Source organism: Cottoperca gobio, chromosome 10 (assembly GCF_900634415.1).
Source record: "Cottoperca gobio chromosome 10, fCotGob3.1, whole genome shotgun sequence".
NCBI lineage: Eukaryota > Metazoa > Chordata > Actinopteri > Perciformes > Bovichtidae > Cottoperca > Cottoperca gobio.
This window is the reverse complement of record NC_041364.1, coordinates 13339314-13356439: the sequence shown is the minus strand read 5'-3', so window position 1 is coordinate 13356439 and position 17126 is coordinate 13339314.

Here is a 17126-nt window from a genome sequence, read left to right as displayed (position 1 = left end):
AACAGCCTTGGAGCTGATCTTAGTTGTTTAGTCGGATTATGCCACATTCATGCAGGATGAAAGTGGAGATGGGAAAGATTCCCCTGTTTACTGTATCCATTAAATGTGGGTTAATTACCTTGAACAACAGACTTTGGCACACAGAATCTGCGCATCTGAGTATTCAGACATTTATATATTATTAAGCGCCAAGTTCTGTTGAAAAAGAACCTCGAAAACCAAAAAGAACCTGCTGCTACAACATAAACTGAACTTGGGAAAAGGCTTAACAAGTCACCAAGGATGGTTGAGCGGTGTAGGGAGCTGCGTGTGGCCCACAGGAGACAAAGAGGAATAAGTAAGTAAGACATTAAAAAGTGCTTTCAGAATAAAATGTTTGAAATTACAACTTTGATATTAAAGTAAACTCAATTTGGAAAATTCCGGTCACTCCTAAAAGACACAAGCATAGCAGTAGTGCTCCAGTGTATTGTAATCCCGTGTGTGCATCTGATAGCCATACATCCAAGGTGAGCTCGCCCTCTCAGTTTACAGTATCTTCCTCTGAATCTAACAATCTTGTCTCTTTTTTTTCTTTCCTCTCTGACTCTTGTATGTCACCCTCTTATTCCCACGTCACATCTCTTGCATAGTAATGAAGGTCACATCTGTCTAATTTCTTTTTATGTAAACTAAATCTCTCCTTTGTGTCATCTATCCCACACTTACTTTCCCTCCCTTTTATTTAATGTCCCGTTGGCTCACCTCTTTTATCTCCTTATCTTCTCCATCCTCTCTTCTTCCTCCCTGTCTCGTGAGATCTATTTTCTATTGACTCCTGTCCTTCTTTCACTCTGCTGACTTAAGTGCACGACCACCAGCCAGGAGTGCTTTTTTTTTATACACCATACCTCCACTCATCTACACACACACACACACACACACATACAAGATCCTATTAATATGAAAATGCTCTCATCAGCGCAGCACATTACTCCATGGCTCTCTTAAATCATCATCTCACTTCGTCTCTCTTCTGTTCAACCTCCAGTTAAGTGGAGAAGCTCCAGATTGAACCCTTCAGCGACTGTCATCTCTTACTCGCTCTACCTTCAATTTTCTGTTCATGCGCCATTAAAACTGTGTATAAAACTTTATTAACTGACTGAGATAGACCCACCACTACCCAAGAAAACTGTATCATTTGGAGGGATTTGGGTAACTGGTAAAGTGAATAATCCCCCTTGTTTAAATCAGGCTCACTTGCTGCTGCCTGTATATTGTTATTACATATTTTGCCCCCCTCCTCTGTTCACTAATAGTCAATAAAACAGTTTCCCACTAAACCTCTCCATCACTTCCTACTCATCCCCCCATGACATACATTGTTGTAGGAGCAGGGTTTCATTAAAACGATATTAACCCCCAGAGAGAGAGATGTGCCAGTAACCTGAAGATGTCATCCATCTCCTGTGTTTTCTCTCTTTCTCTCCCTCCTCACACAGATTTGATATGTTGAGAACAGGACAGCGAGCTGTTCTTTGGTATAATTGTATTAAGCAGCATTAGCAGCGCTATCAGAGAGGTGACAGGGAGAGAGTGTGTACATTTGCTCTCAGGCACTCAAAGGCAGGATTTACATGACCTTCCTAAGGTTTATTCAAACCAAACAATTTCTCTCCACATTTCAGAGGGGAGATATGCTGTTAAAGTGCTTTCAGAAGTCTTCTTTGGTTTGGGAGAAAGTTGCTGCCTCATTTGAAACAGCTCAATGTTGAAGTATCCTGCTTGCTGTTAATGAGCGAGTGTAAGATGGAGCATGGTGTGACAGATGGATTATTTGTGAGTGTTTTGGTGAAGAGCAACCTGTGGTCGAAGTTAACGATTTACCAATAGATCTGCGTTATGGTACACTGATAAATCCAATATTGATATCCTTGAACAAGCAACTGAAAGTACCTTCTTCTGCAGGGTGTGTGGGCTCACCCATACAGGGGGGTTATGTTGGTGGGGTCATGTTGCTTTGTGTACCAGTGAGGAAATAGAATTACAGCGGCAGCTACTTTATCTTTTGTAGCGCTGTTCACAAGGTACACAGTAGAAATCCTCTTACATATATATATTTTATTGACCTCCGCATCGACTTGCTGAGCCAGATTCAACTTATTTGCCAGACGACCCTACATATTTTTGGGTCTCTGCACTGGCCCCCTCACTGCGTTGCCAGACTAAATGAGGTTGCTGCGTTGTCCCCCAGAGCTGAAGTCGCTGTCTTAGTGACAAGGTGAGGAGCACGGCCATCTGAAAGGATAGACTGCAGCTGGTGGAATTATACTGAGTATGTCACCTCGATTTAACAGGAAGAGCTGAAAGTAGTTTGGGAGAAGGATGTCTGCTTAACAGGCTAAGCAGCCCAGCTGCAGACTCTGTGAGCTGCAGAGAAACTGAAGCTACTGATATAGTGCAGAGTAGGTCAATCAGAGTTATGCTGAGAAGGTTTATTCCCGGGTGAGCCGTTGCTGTAGGCGATAGCACTGATTGTGGAATGGTCGCTCCCACAGCATCCGCTGTAGCTCACTTTGATGTTTGAGTGCAGCGGTGTTGTGACAGCACATGCTGACTTCACATCTGGGTCCTGTTCGTCGTACGAGGATAACCAAGTTACGGTTGAGTTTGTTGACAGTTTGTAATATGCCTTGGATTTTCTGCTCCCTGAAGGAAGCTTTGGTCCATCTTGGTACCAGAGCAGCAGCTTAAACCTTCCAAGTTAACATTTTCAGATATGGCTGCCACTTTCTTTCGACACTCCTGCAGAGCAATGAATAACATTGTATCAGCCTAATTAATTAACCAATATACAATAACCACAACCTTCTTCTCAGCTCCCTCCCACCTCATCATTTTTAATTTTCCCTTCTTTTGTCCTGTTCACTGGCAGCAGTGATGGAGCGAGTGTGTCTCTTATCGTTTGTCATGAAAATAGGATTCCAGCAGATGGATGGAGAGATTCTGGACAAGGAAATGTGATCTAAAGGGACGAGCACAGCATGGATGGACTTTAATAGTTACAGACTTTGCATGTCCCAGATGGGGGAGAGCTGTGATGAATCTGTTTTTTTAGTTAGATATATTCAAATAAATACAAAGTTAAGTTATTGTTTTGTCTCACCAGGTGACTATAGGCACCAGCAGACATAATGTAAGTTTATTTTACTTGCGTCATACATTAGCATTTTGTTGATAGTAAATACCCCTTAAAACATGGCAAGCACAAATTATGAACATGTGACACATGCATCCTATTCTTCTGGTTGTTTTGTCATCTTTCAACTTAATATGAAATCAAAATTGCTTTGAGTTCCAATTTCCTAGAATCAGTTTCGTAGGCTAATGATGTAAAAACCCCAAAATGTAAATATGGTTGTAATTGAAAGTACAAACCAAAGTTCATTGCAGCCGGTTACTTCCCCAAGGTGTAGCTAGGGGAAGAGGGGGGACAATAACACAACAACCAAGGATTGAGCGAGTCAGAGTAGGAGTGAACGTATATAATTGTTTATTTGTTGAAATGAAACTGGTTCCAATGAACTCTCAAAGGTAAGCGTGAGGAAGGGATCAAATGGTTGAGAACAAAATAAATAAAACAAAACAAGGCCGGACTACTACTGTCCTTTCAAACAAAGCCCTCACTAACTGATCTAACAAGTGGTGTAAAACACATACAGAGGTGGCAACAACCTCCTAAACTAGTGTTTCTAACAAAGAAGTGATGGCAGTGTGATACTGAAGCTTCGATACGTGCTTCAAACTCTGGACTACAATTCCATAGAACCACTGCGTCGAAGCTCGCGTCAAATCATGTGACATGACGTCCGAAGCAGTAACTGCTTCATTTTCTGAATGAATCACCGGACTGGTTCACGGTCCAATCAGGTGATTCGCTGCCACTGCCTCGTCTCAATTCTGACAGGTTGAGACAGTTTTGAATTTGAGCGCCTCAACACTTTATAACCGCGGTAAACAATACGCAATGTGTGGGTTGTTGACGTATGCGTTATTGCTGTTGAGTTGTTGGTATTGCATTTGATCATTATGAGCCAGCCAACTAGTGAAACAATTTTTATGCATGCCAGCATCATCTGTTGCTTGTGCGCAAGTAAAGAAACCAGATCTAAATCTGTTGAAAGAAAAATGTACATCCCACATAACTATGTGGCGCAGCTCGTAGAACAGGCGTTTCATTTCCCTTATCTCTATTCAATCTTAAACTGTACTATAATTTAAAGCCTAATAAGCCAACATTTCCCCCCATCACTCTCTTCTCAATAACACATACACACGATCATCAATCTTTATTTTTAAATAGAACATGATATTCAGTCATAGATGTGTGCATCGAAGAATTTAAGGGAAAGATACTTTAATAAATCCTCTGCAGCCTTCCACTTCGCCAGTACCGGTCACTGTACCTGAAGCTTCGAGTAATGAACCCATTTCCGAAACAATTGGCTGAAGTGGTTCAGTGCTTCACAAAAGCTTCATTTGCCCATCACTAGTACAGGGTACCCCCACTTACCTAAATCCACAACCTCACACCACACATGTTACCACAAACATAGAATTGTATGTCAATGAAGTCAGCAGTAGACCACGACGCAGGCTGAAGAGAGCGCAGGCCAGCTCTTCCTGGTAATCAACACCTAATTAGAGCACAGGTGAGAGAAGAGGGGGAGGAGAGAGAAAAACACAGCAAGAACAGCCAAACAAGACTGCAACCACATGATGGAAGATGTTATTATGTGTATAATGTGTATGTATTGTACATGCATTTTTGCATCTGTGTTTTTGTGTCAATCCTAATGTGGCAAGTTTGAAAGGAAATGAGGGTCTATGCAGAAGGCCCCATTGAACATGAGCGATTGAAAATGACTCTTGGGTAAAACAAATCGATTACAGAATAAACCTGTGGGGCCTGACACAAAACAGTTCTCTAATGTGGTATCAAGGAAGCACTCAGTCTTTACTGCATGCACACAAACATGCAATGATGTTTGCTGGATAATGTCTTTTTCTGCTTTTCACTTTCTATTGGAACAACTGTCTACACTGTGTGTCTTCCAGAGACTTTCTAATATTCAGGGTCATTGATCCAGCCTGGTTCCAGTCCACAATTGAATGACAATTAAGTCTGATTATCAGACTGCTATTGATAAAACCACACATGTTAATACGCTGGCTGCATTTTAAACGGGAGCCTATTGACTGCTAATGATTGAGAGCTCTCTGGTTTTCTAACTGTGTGCTTTCAGTAAAGGAAAATGGGTATATGATGGAAGTGGTTGTTACACAATAGAGTTGGACTCAAAAGCAACAACTCAAGACAAGGTTTAAAAAATAAAAGGTCTTTACTCAAGATCGCTCAAAGTACAACAAAAAAACACTCAAAGAGGAAAAAACGTGGAAGCAGAGAATTGCAAAACAACATAAACTATACTACGCAAATATAACAATGGTTTCTTGATACAGCAACACTGGCTCTCTTGACGGCAAGACACAAGACGAACTGGCACAGAACAAAGGGAGACGAGGACTATATATACACACACACGAGGTAATGGGAAACAGGTGGCAACAATCAAACAGGCGGGAAAACTCACAAACAGGAAGTGCTCTGAAACGAGAGCAATGACGGACAGTGCATAACGAGACTAGACATGAGTGACTTAAGTGAACAATGAGACAAGACTAAACATAAATCTAAACATCGAATATCAACTAAACATGAATACATTAACACACATGACGGGACGTTACAGCTGTTCAGTGTTCAGTGATGGGATGCTTCCTGAAAACATTTTATCTTCTGAATCATTTATATCTAGATTGGCCTTTTATTTTCACACCCAGATAAGTGGTTTAGAATAAAACAGGAGTGTATTTCAAACTGTTCATCTGTTCATCAACTGTTCATGATCATCTGAGTGCCTAAAATACATTATATATTTATCATTGCTAACACAAATGATTTCCAAAACTACAAAAAATAAGGATTGGAAAAACCCTGAATAAGGCTGAATGACAGAGAGTGATGCTATATCAGAGAAGTCTTTTACCATCTTGACTGCTGCCTAATTACTTCGTTGCCATGTTTGATCAGTGGGAAGTATAATTATGTGTTTAGTTTGCTCAGAGCTTGGCTGTGGGAGTTTAGGAAGTGAGTGTGTGAAGTGAAAGAAGATCTATTTTCAGGTATTGGACTGTGTAAACAGCATCACATTGCTTTCTAGAGTTTTGGTTTTCTCCTCTTATCTTTGTGCTGTGTTATGTCTCTCTCAACAAATCACAAACAGTACTTAAGATATTAGTTTCAGAAGTAAAAGGCAGTCTGTGAGTTGATATTCAGACAGATGAGCAGAACCAGACTCATTAAGTCAAAAGTCTCTTCCTCTTCTTCCTTCATTTCTTCTTCCTCCTGGCAGCTGTCTTTAATATCCAGGCTTTAGTCTGAAAATTCTCACTAATTACTTTTTAGCATTCATTCACTCTCTCCTCACTCATTCTCTGTCTGATGGACTAAACTTTATAGACACAGAGTTTCATTTCTTATATTTTCCTTTAATCCAATCTGACATTTAATTGCTAACTCTCCCTCTCTCACCAGCCAGTCTCTCTGTTTTTGTCATTTTTCTCCATCACTTTGTAATGAGATTGATGTGGAGGATAAACGAGGTGAGGCCCCCCCTCTGCCCACACTTTCTGCTTTGACATTAAACCATCTGGAATGAATGGGCCGGCGAAATAAGGCCAGTATTCAATGCAGAGAGATGTTCACTCACTTACTCACTTTTTTAGTGCAGACAACTTCTGTTTTTTAATCTATTTTCTGTCTTCCCCTGCCCATATGGGGACAGACCAGAGCATGCTGGGATAACAACACAGTAGTTAAACTTCCTCAGACCTTAGACCCCGTCAGTTTAATGCAATGGGTTATTACTGCTCTGTGGTTATTGTGGGCGCCAACAGAAAGAGCCATACCCTCAAATCGCTCCACACATGGGGGATATATCAGTGCTGTACAGATTTTTCAAGAGATTTATTTTGCAGGTTTTTCCCCAGAAGGTCATGGATTCAAACCTGTGCACCTTCATCCAGAAGCTCTACAATTGTATCTGCAAAGTGGAATCGTTACAGACTCACTGGCTACATATTGTATCTCTCTTTGGCCATTAAAATGGTCTATTAGTCTCCTCCACTGGATACACAAACATATTAATTGTCCTATTTGTATTAGCTGTCCTCATCCTCTCTGCTTATTTACCAAATGATATTTGTGTTCTGCTCTCCAAAAAGCAATAATCTAGAGTTTCAGTATTATTACCACTAGTGTAATTGCAGCAGTAGAAATATTTAAGCGTGGTTCAATCCCCCAAATTGTCACTGGGGCTGATATGAACTCATTAGGCCATGAAAGTCTTTTACCGTTTTTGAAAGTTAATTAGATGTTCAAATTGGAGCTGCAAAGGTGAACGGGTTTGGATACTTCAACTCCGCTTCGTCATTGGCTTGCAGAAGCCAAAGGAAAGTAGACGTTAACAAAGCAAAGTCAGCCACTGAATGGGCTAAATCCCCTGACTAAATTAAATTTGTCCTTGCAACATCGTGTGACAGCCACGCAGAGCTCAGAGGAGGATGGATTATGTCGCTGCTCTCAACTCTTTTCCCTCCCCTCCATTCTGTCCGCTCTCTTATAATGAAGTGTCTTTGAACCCGTGTAATTAAACATTCGTCTCAACTGCTGTGGAGGGATACCCCATCACCGTGCACACACACACACACACACACACCCGCACAAATACCCTCATTATTAAGTTGTAACAAATAATTGCACAAATTCATTTAATACTGTTTTACTTTTGAAGAATCACTTCACCAAAAATATATATTTTTGTACTAAATCAACTAAATGAATGAATTTAGTCTGAAAGTGTCAGCGGTCACCAGAGTGGTGACAAGTTTGGCATATACTTAGTAGTTTTAAAAGGTTTTTAGAAACATTGTGAGAATATGTGGCTGCTGTAAGCAAAGAGTCTAGCAAGATGTTCACAGTGAAGGATTTAGGACAAAGAAATCCTGCTTATCTGCAGCATATCAACTAAACGTTATTAAATATTAAGTGATGTTTTCTTTAAAGGTTCTTCCAGCATGTGTCCAAGCAGGAACAAGGCACAAACAATAAACTGCTCATGCTTACGAAACAAGTAGACATACTTCATGGGCTGAATATGTTGCTGAATATTGCTGAAAGTTTATAATGATTCTTATTTATATTATTATTAGCTTATTTTTATTAATTATTCATATTTGTATTAATGTTATTATTAATAATAATAATAAGAATATGTATTTACTTTAGTCACTCTTTCATGACAGCGGTTGCAGTCTTCATTAAATCAGGTACAGTAGTTCATAACTGACACAAAACGTACAAAAAAACAAACGCACCCTACTATCTCGTTCTCAGTTCCTCTTTTATTCTTCATGACCATGACCATGTTTTGACCATCAATGGTCTTCCTCACAAGAGATGGAGGAACACCTGAAGAAGACGGACGTATCAGTGTGTAGGTATGTGTTTGTGTCTTTGTGTTACCCAGCACCTGCAACACGTGTTCCCTTTATGCTTGTGCCTCCTGATGATTGCTAGTTTATCACCCAACAATAAAACCTGTTCAGCATAAAAATACATGTCGTTGCAAATATTTTAAATCGACTACCTTACGACTACCTTACGCAAATGTCTTTGTTGTTGTTGAATATTCACTTCACAACTGAAAAGGAAGTCTACTAGATGATGATTTGGAGGAACAGACTGTCGCCACTCGGAGAGATGTACATGTGTGACAGTTCTGATCCTCTGTGTTCCCATGACAATAGCTTTCACGTTCCTCGTCCTTCATGTCGACGTGTCAGAAACCCCAGGCGACACTGGTAATCTGTTTCAGAACAATGCAGCGGCACATCAGGACCTGCCTGAATCATACAAGTGAGTTATAAGAAACACATGACCTCTGTTCGCACTGCGAGGTACACTGTCACTCTGGTGCTTGCGTGTGTGTGTGTGTGTGTGTGTGTGTGTGTGTGTGTGCGTGTGTGTGCGTGCGTGTGTGTGAGTGATTCCTGTGTTCACATGTCTTGTGCCAATGTTCACCTGTCACTCAGTCTGACCTCCACAGTCTTGTCTCCAAAGCCGTTTTTCCTTTTAGTTAATTCTTGTGATGGAGGTTCCTTTTACCACATTACATCAAGTTCAGTGTTATTGTAATTGTTGCCTCTGTTGCAACACAAAGCCCACAGGTGGTTCTCATTTCATGGAGTTGCATTTGATTAATGAATTTACAAAACACTTTTCTGCTCTCTTGAATAACCTCCAAACACCAAAGAGAGGGGAGAGGTAAATCAAGGGAATGTGTTGGAACTGAAATGCTGAACCATGTTACATTGTTTAAAAATGTCTTTTCAATCCTCCGTCTTCCTTTTTTCTTGGTCTTTCATCCAGCCACAGCAGAGAAATTAAGTCACCAGCTTTATAGAGACAGATCATTCAGAAGATTAGAGTTGATTAAAAAAAGCTATAAATGGTTGAGGGAACTTGTGAGGTAAAATAGTGCTTTAAAAAAAGATAAATCTTACTGCAGTTCCACAAGGTTGTGAGCAGAGGAGATGATGGAATTAAATGATTTGATGTATTAGAGAGAATAATGTCCTCGTCTTTAGCTGATGTTTGCTCACTGTATGTGCTGTACGAATGTATATCTATCACTTTCCCTCAAGGAGGCAGATGGATCAATGTGTGTGTGTGTATGTGCCGTGTGCAGATCATCCCGTGTTTTCTGGGTTGTGTCCGCTCTGTACCACAGGAGTCTCCATCGATCTGAGACAACACACATGAAAGACGTGGGGAGTTGGGGAGACAGGTGGAAGGAGAGCGACAGGACGCAGTAAAGAAAAGAAGGTCATTTCCAGCCATAAACAAGTTTCTCGTATCTGACCTGCAGCACACTGACTGTCTGGCTTCGTACGATCACTTCCTCCTCAGTACTATGGAGAACTATTCCCCCCCAAACAAATTATATGTGGAAACACATTTGTGAAATAGCTCAATTGTAAAAAACGTTATGTCCAGTTATAAATAGATGTGGAGCCCAGGTTACATGTACAACCCACCATGTATGTCTATATAGCTGAGACAGGAGGTTATGGCTGTAAAAAATAAAAATGTTACTCATCCTGAAGCCACTCAAATATTAGAATTTAAATAAGTCTGACTTGCCATGAGCTATAAGCTAGCAGCAAGACTTCAGGGTGACAATGTCAGTCAATTATAAGAGCAAATCTTTATGCATAAGAGTTCATCTTTATATATTTAATTGATGACTTTTCCTTTAGCGCAACCAGCAGACCATATTTTTTAAGTCCACAAAACATATATGAAAATCAAATAGTAGTCTTCTATTCAGTAATGAGATAAGAGAAAGGGTATCTATTGCTAGACTTGTATCAAACATGAATCTGTATTAACATATGTCTTCTGCAGCTCCTTTACTATTAGACGTATCCTAATTAGATGTTTCACTAATACTTTATTTGCTCTCTTTTTTCTTTGTCTCCCATTCCTTCAACAGTGTGGAAAAAAGGATCAGGATGATTTTACATTCTGTTACATTCTGTTAGTAGGGTGGAGGCTGAGATTCACATTGAGAATAAAAAAATAAAAAAGGCAAGTGAGATCTAACCATAACATTACTCCTCCATGACCTATTGATTTCTCACTTTCTGCAGTCCAAGCATTGTGTTTGTTTGTATCTCCTTAATCTAAAGTCTTTATGGGTAATCCCTTCTGCTGAAAGCTTCTGTGTGTGTGTGTGTGTGTGTGTGTGTGTGTGTGTGTGTGTGTGTGTGTGTGTGTGTGTGTGTGTGTGTGTGTGTGTGTGTGTGTGTGTGTGTGTGTGTAAAATATATTTCTCAGTGTGTTGTAAGAGACTGGAAGATCCAGCTCAGTGCCCGAGGTGGAGTTTATCACTGCCTCTAAATCTGAATAACACATGGGAGATTCACAGCACATTACATTTCCTGACAGAGGCGTACTCTGTTCTCCTCTTCTCTCTCATTTTCTCTGTACGTCGTATAACGTCATAAACATGTCAGTGTCTATTCAGAGGTCTTTCAGCTCAAATCAACAGGTTTATAATGGTTGTTTTCAGCTGATTGTGTCACTTATTAGGTTTAACATTAGGTCCAGCTCTGCCATAGTCCTCTCCACTGCCTGAATAAAAAGTATGTTTGACCTTGCTGTACGGCTTTCTCTTTTTGTGTCTGTGCCTCACAATGCATGGATGTTTCCAGCTACAGCTCTGTAACTGAAATAATTCATACAGGGTCAGACTTGGAAGTCGTGCTGGAATTCAGAGAAAGAAAAATGCAAAGTTACACAAACTAATAGGTACAGAGACACACAACGCACTATGTTGACCTGCTTGCCACTCTTAGTAGTTTCGGATTATATAACATTATTATTCCCTCGTTTTACTTTCTTCTGATTTATATTCAGAATGCGTACATAGACCACTTGGCTTTTCACCTGGTATGATGGTTAAACCCGATCTGGAGTCCTTCCAAAGCAGTTAGGGTCATAGAAGTGAAGAGAGATAGTCGCGCTACACTCACTTTGGGCCTCCCAGCGAAATCCAAAGAGAGATGAGTGGGAGTCAGGAGAAGAGAAATTGGATTGTGGAGACAGTGAGTAACGAAAGTAACAAGAGATGTATTTCAACACTTTAAAGCTATAGAGGGAGTAAAGAGAGAAATGAGAAAGGGAGCTCTCAGAGCATCCTCGGGCCATCAAAAGAAGAAATAAAAGAAGAGAGAGTGCTCTAGAGATATATTGTAATGATCTAAGAGACGATCGGATAGGTAGAGTTAGATAAGTGGCCTTTATTGACTAGCAAGGGATTGGCAGTTTGAGGAGAAAGGAATGGGCAATATAGAGAGAAATGAATAAGTCCTCAGAGGGAACTGTGGAGTGACAAAAGCAGAGAGTGACTGAAATGGCAAAGAGAGGATCAGTAATGGGGGAAGAAAGCACTGGACGGAGGAGGGGTGAAAGAGGAGAGTCAGATAAATGAAGAAAGAGCTGGAGTTTCCTGAGGTTTGTGTTTGGAAAAGGGCAACATGCTACAGACTCCACTTCTGCCTGAGGAAGAGTGATATTTAGTAGGTGAAGGCAGATAATGTTTAGCTGTTGTGATCCTGATCTTTCTTTCTCTGCGTCAGACCTGCGGAAATGAAGAACACTCTGAAATGTTATCTGTCTACTCTTGCCAAAAGGGTTGTTACACCCACACACACACACACACACACACACACACACACACACACACACACACACACACACACACACACACACACACACACAGGCTTGTGATTTAAGTAGAAATGTCAGCTTGGATAGCCAGCCAGATAATGTTGTTATTTGTCTTCTCCTCGGTTCCAATCTTTTACCTGGACTCCACCATTTTTACTACGGCTGAAATGACATGACATTCTCAAACTATAATCATGAAATACACACTGTGCATATCTGTGTGTGTGTGTGTGTGTGTGTGTGTGTGTGTGTGTGTGTGTGTGTGTGTGTGTGTGTGTGAGAGAGAGAGACTTCTGAGACGTAATCTGCTTTTGCTGAAAACCAAAAACGATAGAAACAAATAATTCATTACAGATTGCATGTAGAAATACAGTGTTTTGCATAAAACAGGGTAATATTTGAACAAACACTGGTACAGTGGTATACCTCCTACCCAAACATCCCATTATCTATTTGGTTTGCCAAGATTGTTATTGACTTTTGAACGCTGCTTTTGTTTCGACCTTGGGTGTCCTGAAAGGCACCTCTAAATAAAATGTATTATTATTATTATTATTTGTTACGACCTTCACAAAAGAACAAGAGAAAGACCATCACCTACCTTACAAAGAGAGAAGAACTGAATATGTTTAGTTACATTTAGTTGATGCACAATATTGAACCAGCTCTCTTTTCAGTTACCTTACATGGAACTTGCGTGCGGACGCCTCTCACTTCAGGCTGATTCTTTATTTTCACCTGGTGTACCCCAGCTGAGGACACTTTAATGTTTCTCAATCCATCACAACATAGACACAATATCTCTCCCTCCTCTCTGTGTCTTTTACTTCACTTTTTACATTGTGTGCCTCCTGTATTTTCTTTCCTGCTTGCGGTTTCCAGCTGTTTGCCACCAATTTCCAGTGACAGTGTGAGTGATATCTACCCTTTTTGTGTCCTCAGTGTGTGTGGTGTGTAGCGACACAGAGCTCATCAGCGTGAAGACTGACGGACTGACCTGCATGTGGTGTCTGACAGTCCTTTTCTGAACAGCTACACCTATTCTCATTAGAGCTGGCGAGGATGTTGACAGCGTCCCGTGTCTGTTTTCTTTAATGTCAACATGTTACAACACAATTTAGCTTTTCCATCACACTTAAACAAACAGGCACACAGTCATATCTACTATCCTGCTATTCCTAAAATGTTTACTTCCATAACTTTACCTCTATTCACGCCTCTTTTTTTTTAATCCCGCCCATACTCACTCGGCCTGCTGGACGAATCAGAGCTGACTGCCATCCAGCTGGACGGCTTCAAGGATGGAAAGCAGTCTAACAAGTGAAGCTACATCCGGACGCCTGAGGTTGAGCGAGTTAAGCAGAGATCAAGGGAGGAAAAGTTGAGTAAAGAAGGAAGAGATAACTAAAAACCGAGTTGTACTGATAACAGCTGCTAAAAGGGGAGAGGAGGGTAAAATGAGAAATTAAGACCGTAGAGTTGCCGCGAGTGAAGGTCAAATTTGACGGAAAGGCAAATGGTGCTAAAGTTTTCAGAATATTGATGTCCACATTTGCAGATTGATGGGAAGAGGGAGGCAAAAGGAGGAGTAGAGGTAGGAGGACGTTTGGTAGTCAAGTGGAGATTGTCGGGTGTTAGGGTCACTGAACAGGTTGTTGTAATAGATGTAAGGATAAAACATCTAGTCTTCTGTGTTCTTTGGTCCTAGTTTACCACCCGTACTGCAGCCATAAAAAGACAACATTACACATACAAAAAAAGGTGTTAACATTGACAATCGGAAAAAGAAAATACATCAGCAATAATAAGAACAAGGGGAAGTCCCTTTTGTCCCCTAAAAAAACCCTTAAATAAAAACAAAGACCATCCAATGTCCATCCCTCATCTGCCGCTATTTAAAGGTTTTACTGACACAGGGATACATCTTTATCTTTAATTTACTCCGAGGGACAACCATATTAAAATAGAGTTGTTATTATTCATGCTACTAAAAAAGCCGAAGGGAGTACATGACATAACAGCAAAATCTAGAAGACCAAAACCCAGAATATCTTTGTGTGTGTGTGTGTGTGTGTGTGTGTGTGTGTGTGTGTGTGTGTGTGTGTGTGTGTGTGTGTGTGTGTGTGTGTGTGTGTGGCTGTTGTCCTGCAGCCTTCGCAGTTGTAATCAATTGTTAACCTCAGTTTGTGAATACACAAGAGCTAATAGTCTAAATATAAAGGATCGCATTCTTTAAATTTAGTTCTACTGTGTTTCCATCTCATCTCTTACTTTTACTTTCTTTTAGCTTACATTTTTTGTTTTAAGCTCCCGGCCTTGGTTCTAGGTTGGTGGTTTTTTTTTGTTGCCACATTGGCTTCAATTTGTCTGGCTGTCTTTCAGAGTTAGTACTTTGATCCAGTTGGACTGCTGTGTGATTGTCTTCTTTCTGTCAGGAAGCAGCAATCCGAGCCTCTCTTTAATATTCAAATCTGGGGAACATCAGAGTAATAAGTGCACTCTCTGAGAGACACGACGCCTTCACCAAGAAGTGGAGGTGCGATGATTAGCCGAGGAACAATGTGACTGTTAAAACTCTTTGTCTAATTATCTTTCTCTCTTCATGTCACATGCTGTTTCTAATAAAAGTTAACAACATATTACCTTTTTCAAGTTTGAGGGGTTTTTTTTTGCAAACCTTCCAAATTCATTTTCACACATTAAATATCTTTGGCTGTGCCATCTATCCATCTCTCCAAAAGTCTCAGCTATGAGAGGATGCCCAGGATAAAATCATTTCCCTTGCTCGACTCACCCAAACGTGTTTCATGTGGAGGAAGTAAACAGTAAATAAAAATAAAATGATCCTAATACCTTCAAGCTGAACGTACAAAATGTAGCTGTGGAACACCAAAGGCTTGACTTGGACTAAGTGAGAGTAAGAAATCCACTCATTCAAGCCCATTCTGGAGTGTTTTAATGTTGTCTGTGATAATTCATCTTGTTATAAGCTGCGTTATTATAAGCATGTTAAGCTATATCCAAACCAACGCTATTATCTCTCAAAGCTGTCAATAATACAAAGAAATCTTATCATTGACCTTTTCTAAATCTTGGCAACGCTGCGTCATCCTAAAGAAACACATATAAAAAGTGCTCTTATCTCTTGGCTTTGTAAAAGATGACACATACAAGCAGCAGCAGACTTTGATTCAGTTCTTCTCAAGTTTACATTTAACCTTTTTCTTCTCTTTTTTTAAATAAAAAAAACACTTGTAAGGAGAAACTTTAACTAACTTGCTCAGCAGGTACACTGGTGGCATTGCTCAAAATCTCTATCCTCGATACACAGGTGGTAAAAATGTGAGTCTATTTTGTATTTGAGCTAAGTTAGAGTTGAAAACAAACAAACAATATAGTGTGTTCTATCACATGAAGGATGGGGAATATAGCCAACAACAATGTGTGTAAGAAGAAAATGCAGCACAGGTAAAGATAGCCGACTAATGCATGGGAATCATAATAAACTAAAATTTGCAATTAAATTTATCAGCTGTCACCAGCAGAGAAGCCACTGGAACCGTGTGTGCCATTTCCCGTTCAGTTTATTTTAAATGGGGCGGCTCTCGGTAATTGGATGATTGCAGTGGTGCCTCGGCTGCTGTTACAGGCGCTGTGTTAATGAGAACAGCATAACGTGAAGAGTTTCTGTTTTTATGAATGTGAATGTGAATGAATTGTGGTGGCATGTTGAACCTAATGGTCGTCACACACACACACACACACACACACACACACACGCACACACACACACATACACACACACACACACACATGTGTGTGTGTGTGTGTGTGTGTGTGTGTATGTGCGCAGACTCTTGATGCAAGTGACCCCTGATGTGGTTTGCCTTTCACACTGGGCTGTGTATGACTGCATCACTTCTTGCTTCAGGGGAAGGTTCAAATCTGGTGTGAGACTGATTGGATGATCTCTGCTTATTTAAATGCAAGATTATTAGACGGGTATATTTCAACATAACCGCAGAGCGTATACCACCGGCTTGAGTTTACATTTTCTGCCTATGATGAACACCTGCACTGGACTATTAAGTAGGTGCGGTTGAAAAATCTGTGTCGCTGACTCTGGCAGCAGTGAAGGATACTTAGAGAGGATGTCGGTACGAAAAAGAGACATTAACTTTGTTTTGGCCGCATTTACTCAAGATGGTGTACACAACATTGCACTGATAACATTTGACAACAGCAGAGGAAGAAGTGGTCAAATCCTTTACTTAAGCACAAGTTGTAACACCACAATATTGGTAATTATTTTTATTAAAACCTAAACTTATAATAAGTAATTAAATACAGAAGTATTATCATCCAAATAATATTTCTTAAATATTCTTATTCTAATATATAAGCAGCATTTTAATGTAATGTTTAATGAAAGCTCATTTGAAATACTTTGTTTGTTTGTTTGTTGTTGATGAGTCAGTCTCATATATAATATATAATGTCCATTATGTGTATTAGATTTGACTCAAAAGCTCTCAGAATAAGCTCCCAACAGAAATGAAACTTTATAAGCCAGACCGGGTGGTATTTCATTACAGGGCTATTGGGTCACATCTTATTATTCTGTAGGCTACAGGAGTTCTTTAGTTATTTATCTACATGCAGTTAATGGCTGAATGAAAAGGTTTAAGCCCCACGGACAGAGCTCATCAGTCTGTGCACCAAGACC